Source organism: Bison bison, unplaced genomic scaffold (assembly GCF_000754665.1).
Source record: "Bison bison bison isolate TAMUID 2011002044 unplaced genomic scaffold, Bison_UMD1.0 scf7180017864148, whole genome shotgun sequence".
In the NCBI taxonomy this organism is placed as follows: domain Eukaryota; kingdom Metazoa; phylum Chordata; class Mammalia; order Artiodactyla; family Bovidae; genus Bison; species Bison bison.
Genome location: NW_011494720.1, coordinates 1,947,586 through 1,954,080, shown reverse-complemented (window position 1 = coordinate 1,954,080; position 6,495 = coordinate 1,947,586).

Genomic DNA, 6,495 nt, shown 5'->3' with positions numbered 1-6,495 from the left:
ATGTCCGACTCCTAGTGACCCTATGGACTGCAGCCTACCAGGCTCCTCCATCCATGGGATTTTCCAGGCAAGAATACTGGAGTGGGTTGCCATTGCCTTCTCCAGAATGCAACCTGAGTTATCTTTCTTTTGTAGAATAAATGAAGCTGAAACGTAAGTGTATGTTAAAAAAAAAAAAAAAAGGATGAACAGAGGTAGTACATATTTAGACAGAACTCTGGATAACTTCTCCCTTCTCCTTCCACAGCCAGTCACATCTCCCAGCTGTCTCCCAGGTGCCTCCCAGCATCTTTCATACCTTTCCTATTCTCCTTTCTTTTCTGTTCTCCCTGCACAATTGGAGGAACCACCTGTAATCTCCTGAGGCCCCTTCTCCATTCTATCCCAAGGTTTACCAAAAAAAACACGGGAATATCCCTGAAGCACACTTCCATTCAGACCCCTTCTTTGCTCCAGAATCTTGTTTTCATCATCTAGCGGAGGAAATATAATTTTAGTTTATCATTCAAGTCCTCAGATTTTATTCTGTCCATCTCATCTTGCCAACTCGTGGCTCTCATGGAGCTGTTTGGTGCTCGTGGTCATTTAATCCACCGTTGAGTAATCAAAGGAGGAAGATTTATTTAAAATCCAAGTTTCTGGCTTCTCTTGCAAGTGGAAAGCTCACATGTCCTGGACACATATTCCCACATGACAGTAATGGCTGGAGTGACATGACCACTTCCTTTGAAGAACAAGAGGAGACAGTTATTACACTTGCGCAAATGGCCTGTGAGCCTCCCTCATTACCTGCACCAGCCTAACTCCCACAGTTATTTAGTTTACAAATCCTGCTCTACACTGGGAATTTAAACCCGACTGAGGCACTCAGAATTACCTGGAATTTCCTTCCATAGTTTTCATATTGTTCATAGCCTGAGTGCCTTCTTACCTAGGGGTTCAGAGGTTTTTTTTAGGCTTTCTGATTTCTGGGCTCACAGCAGACCTTCTAATGAAGTCTCTGGGGGGTCCAGCCTGGGAGCTGACAGAAGCCTGAGATGGTTTTTAATCCTGTGAAGTGAAAGTCGCTCAGTCGTGTCCAACTACTTGCGAACCCATGGACTATGCAGTCCTTGGGGTTCTCCAGGCCAGAATACTGGAGTGGGTAGCCGTGCCCTGCTCCAGGGGATCTTCCCAACCCAGGGATTAAACCCAGGCCTCCTGCATTGCAGGCAGATTCTTTACCAGCTGAGCTATGAAAGAAGCCCATTTTTTTATTGTTGTTGTTGTTTTTTTTTTTTTAAAGTCCTACTAACTGTTGAAAAGCACTCCTCTATACCATCTTAGCTCCAACTTTTTGTTCTCTCTACTCATTCTTTCCTGCCTCACAAGACTCGGCTCACAAGCCACCTCCCTGTTGCCTTTGCAGATCACTGTTAGACTGACTTCCCTGGACTGAACTTACCTCCCATGGTGTACTCCTGCTCTATATTGTCAAGTTATTCCTTCTTTCCTGCTTAGGGAACAGATCAGAGGTGAGATGTTCTTTTCTGAAGAAGACACACACCTGTGTGTCACGATTTCTGTCTTTCTGCTTCTGGGAAGGCTGTGAGCAGTGGTGGACACTGGAGTTGAAGGATGCTCTGTGCCCTCATCTGAGGTGGTTCCTCTTCAGTTGGGCTCTTCCCTCACTTCCCAGTCACCCCGGCTCCGGGTACCTGGAGGCCCTGGGCTGGTTTCTAGAGCAGTCTGGGCTTTGAAGAGACATGTGTCGCCAGCTATGGAAATCACCACACAAGGACGCATCAGTCATGGTGGAGGCCAGCCCAAGCCTTCAGAGTCACTTCTCCACATGGCAGTTAACTGACTTAACTACTCATTCCCCATCACCGAAGGGTCAGATACTAAATGTGGCTGGGAAAGTGATGTAGCTTTGACTAAGACAAGTCTTCAAGTCCCATTTCTGCCTTTCTAAAACCCCTGTGAAACACTGAATGGAAGGCATCATGAGCATTTCTATTAAATATTTTCAAGACTTAGAGGAAAGGACATTGGAAAAGGACAGAAGTGGGAATCCCCTGTGAAAGTAAACTTTAAAACCATGAAGTGCTGTCTTCCCCCAGATGGCAACATGACCCGTCTAGCAAGGACCAAGCCAGCCACAGATAAGACTAGGATTTCTGTCTAGAGCTCACACGGTTTCCATGCCTAATGAAGGAGAGGACACAGGGTACCATTTGGAGCATCCTCGCCTGTCCCAGCAGCTTCCCTGGCAGCAGAGAGAGAGATGGTCACCAAAGGCTTTGTGGATGAGAAAGGGGCTTTGGAAGAATATTAAGGGACTAAAAGGACACTGTTGGCTGTTAAAGAGGCTCTGACTTCCAGAGTAGGGATTGTCCAGAGCCCTGCTGTGGCTCAGAGGTAGGGAGTCATGTCCCCCTACCCAAGTGGTGAGTGAGGAAGGGCCTGGTGAAGAGATGAAGGGTAGGATTAATATCTTGGTAATGAAGTTTGCACAAATGGAAAATGTTAGAAAAACTGAGGGAAGAGAAAACCCATAAACCTAGGATGAAGAGGAGGAAAAATAAAGAGTTAGAAAGTAAAAGTAGTGACTCACTGAAAGGTTTTTGTGGAAACTGTGCCCAGGGAGCAGGAATGTTGCCTCCTGGAAATGGGGCAGCTCAGCTCCCCTTGTTTTTGTAAGAACTGAGAAGAGATGCCTTCAGAAGTCTTGGATGGGCAGTTCAGCAAGCTGAGGGCCGAGATTTACTGTCAAAAGACAGGTGGGGGCAGACAGATTTATAGCCTGTGCCCTAGGGCCAAATATTAAGAAATTAGAGCTACAAAACTTTATTGGCAAGCCACTTAAGAGATCATAAAGCAAAGAAAGGTGGAGGGAATAGATTTATGAGAGCCGATAGAAAAGACTAGAAAAGCAGGGTCTCTAGCTGCTCTGGATGGACCAGAGAGCAGTCCCAATAGCTGGGTTCCCTGCCCCCTCCCACCAGTCCACCATCACCAAATATGCCCCTAGGGAGTTAGACAGAAATAAAACTTTCTCAGAAGATATGCTGAATAGAACCCCAAATCCCCAGGCATAGCAACACACACTCACATCACAAGTATGTATTAAATGCCCGGTGTGGGTGGCAAAGATGCTTCAAACTCTTCCGGAGTCAAGTTGCAGCTGAGCCCTCATCCCTTCCTGTTTCATTACCCATTAAAATGCCATCCCTGGGCCTTTGACATACAAGAGCATCTGTATTTTCCTCCACTGATTCTGTCCTGAAATTTGGGATAAAGGATAAATGAGGACACTAGAAGGGAACCAAACAGAAGCAATCTCTAATTTGGAAGAGAAAAAGGAAATTAAGTCTCAGTCTGTCTTCAGGTTCTGGCATACAGTTTCCTCTCCTCTGTCATCTCTGTCTCCTGGGTGATGTTATAGAGCGGTATTTTTTGAAAGAGTCCATGGACGTGGAGGCAGCGTGGTTTGCAAGCACACAGAGGCAATTTTCGGCTTAGTCCGATGCAGCACCAAGATGTTAATTTGGGTGGCGAGAGAAGGTGCTTCACCCAGCGTGGCCATTTCAATTTTAGATTTAATAATATATTGTGATAACTGTGACCGATTGTTGTACCTCAAGTAACCCAGAGATGATGAAACCTAAAAGGAATGACTTTTATTCTTCAGTTTCTGGCTACTCACTGACCTGCCCCTCAGAGTTTTAAAATATCTGCCAGAAATCTATTTGGGACTATCACAGAGGGGCATAAACTCGTGGAGAACCCTCCTCATTCAGATGAGCAAGTGAAGGAACTGGGAACATTGGTGGGGGCACTTCTGGGAACCTGTTCTCTGCAGGGCAGCTGAAGGCTTCTCAGACAGAGGGGGAGTTCTGTCTGCTATTGGGTAGAAGGTGGGAAGCAGAGGAATTCACTTGAACTCTGTGGTAAGGCAGGAGCATCTTGGAATGCTAAGGAAGTTGGAAAGTTGAAAATTGGCTAACGAAAAACAGGGCGATATGCCGTAACACAGGCCGAACAACGAGGAACATTTAATCTGGGGAACCAAGGATGCCAGTGGGACTTGAACATAATCTTTCTAAAATATGGTCATAGTAAAAGGACTCAGATGCAATTTTGTTTTCTCTTTTTTACCTGTTACCTAATACAGAAGCAGGATCATAATAGAATGTAGAAGGCCCAGTTGTATCAGGAGAAGAAAGTCCTGGGTCAGCTGCACAGATGCCTGCATCTGATGCCATAGGTGGTCTAGAAGAAATCCGAATCTCCCAGAGGAATCCTCACATCAGGGCCTCACAGATGCATGTTCCCAGCCCAAGCTTACATCCTGCTGGACACATTCTTGAGGCAGTGAGTGGTTGGACACAGAAAGTGAAGCTGCCAAACAGCTGCCGACACCGAGGACAGGTCCAGACCGTTACCCCAACCCCAAACCGCCGGGCACAGCACACTCCCACCCCCGATGCCATGCCTCCTTGTGGGGTTTACAGGTTGACCAGAAACAGTAGGGATGCATCATGCTACAAGCAGTCTGTCCAGGCCAGTGGTGTTTCCAGTGTGGTCCAGGTCAGCAAGACTTCCCTGTAGCTCAAATGGTAAAGAATCTGCCTGCAATGCAGGAGACCTGGGTTCAATCCCTGGGTCAGGAAGATCCCTGGAGAAGAGAATGGCAACTCACTCCAGTGTTCTTGCCAGGAGAATCCCATGGACAGAGAAGCCTGGTGGGCTACAATCCGTGGGGTTACAAAGAGTCGGACACGACTGACTGTTATATGCCAGATCAGCAGCATCAGAGTCACCTGGAAACTTCTGCCCACTGTTGACTCTAGACCTGGGCTTCCAAGCCACCACTGCCCTGGATTTCCTTGTCTTGGGACCCTTTAACTCTCGCCAGCTGCCACAACACCACGCTATGTAAACAACCTCTCCCACTGACTTGTAATGTCAACTTCATCCAATAATAGGTTTCTGTATAAAACTGGATTTTTTAATTCTGGACTCTGTCTTGTGATCTTGATCTACTTTTCCATTGCAGTCTTAATTATATTAGCAGTATGTAGTTAATTGTATTAGCAGCATATAGTTATATTAAGAGCAGTATATAGTATAACTGAATTGTAGTAATAATGTATATATGCAACTATATATAAATATAAGATATATAATAATATTAATAATGATATAATAGTATAAATATTAATTCATTATTAAGTATAGTAGAATATACTAGTTTGTTATAAGTTTTAATACATCTTAGAATACATCCCATTTCTGTCTCTTTTTTATATGTATCTATTTTAAAGGCTGTTTTAAAAGAGCAACTATTTGAATGACGAAAGATTCTTTTGTTTTCCAAAGGAAAGTTTACTCTCTCCCTCTTAATCATCTCCCAGCTTGATGTGACTTTTCTATGTCTTTTGATTTTCTCATTCAAACAGCATACACATATGTTTTTTAAAACTGTCAGAGAGTGTTTTGCCTATGTTCTCCTCTAGGAGTTTTATAGTTTCTGGTCTTACGTTTAGATCTTTAATCCATTTTGAGTTGACCCACCTCCCAGAATATTGGAAATAAAAGCAAAAATAAACAAATGGGACCTAATTAACCTTAAAAGCTTCTGCACATCAAAGGAAACTATTAGCAAGGTGAAAAGACAGCCTTCAGAATGGGAGAAAATAATAGCAAATGAAGCAACTAACAAACAACTAATCTCAAAAATATACAAGCAACTCCTACAGCTCAACTCCAGAAAAATAAATGACCCAATCAAAAAATGGGCCAAAGAACTAAATAGACATTTCTCCAAAGAAGACATACAGAGGGCTAACAAACACATGAAAAGATGCTCAACATCACTCATTATCAGAGAAATGCAAATCAAAACCACTATGAGGTACCATTTCACACCAGTCAGAATGGCTGCAATCCAAAAGTCTATAAATAATAAATGCTGGAGAGGGTGTGGAGAAAAGGGAACCCTCTTACACTGTTGGTGGGAATGCAAACTAGTACAGCCACTATGGAGAACGGTGTGGAGATTCCTTTAAAAACTGGAAATAGAACTGCCTTATGATCCAGCAATCCCACTGCTGGGCATACACACTGAGGAAACCAGAAGGGAAAGAGACACGTGTACCCCAATGTTCATCGCAGCACTGTTTATAATAGCCAGGACATGGAAGCAACCTAGATGCCCATCAGCAGATGAATGGATAAGAAAGCAGTGGTACATATACACAATGGAGTATTACTCAGCCATTAAAAAGAAAACATTTGAATCAGTTCTAATGAGGTGGATGAAACTGGAGCCTATTATACAGAATGAAGTAAGCCAGAAGGAAAAACACCAATACAGTATACTAACGCATATATATGGAATTTAGAAAGATGGTAACAATAACCCTGTGTACGAGACAGCAAAAGAGACACTGATGTATAGAACAGTCTTATGGACTCTGTGGGACAGGGAGAGGGTGGGAAGATTTGGGA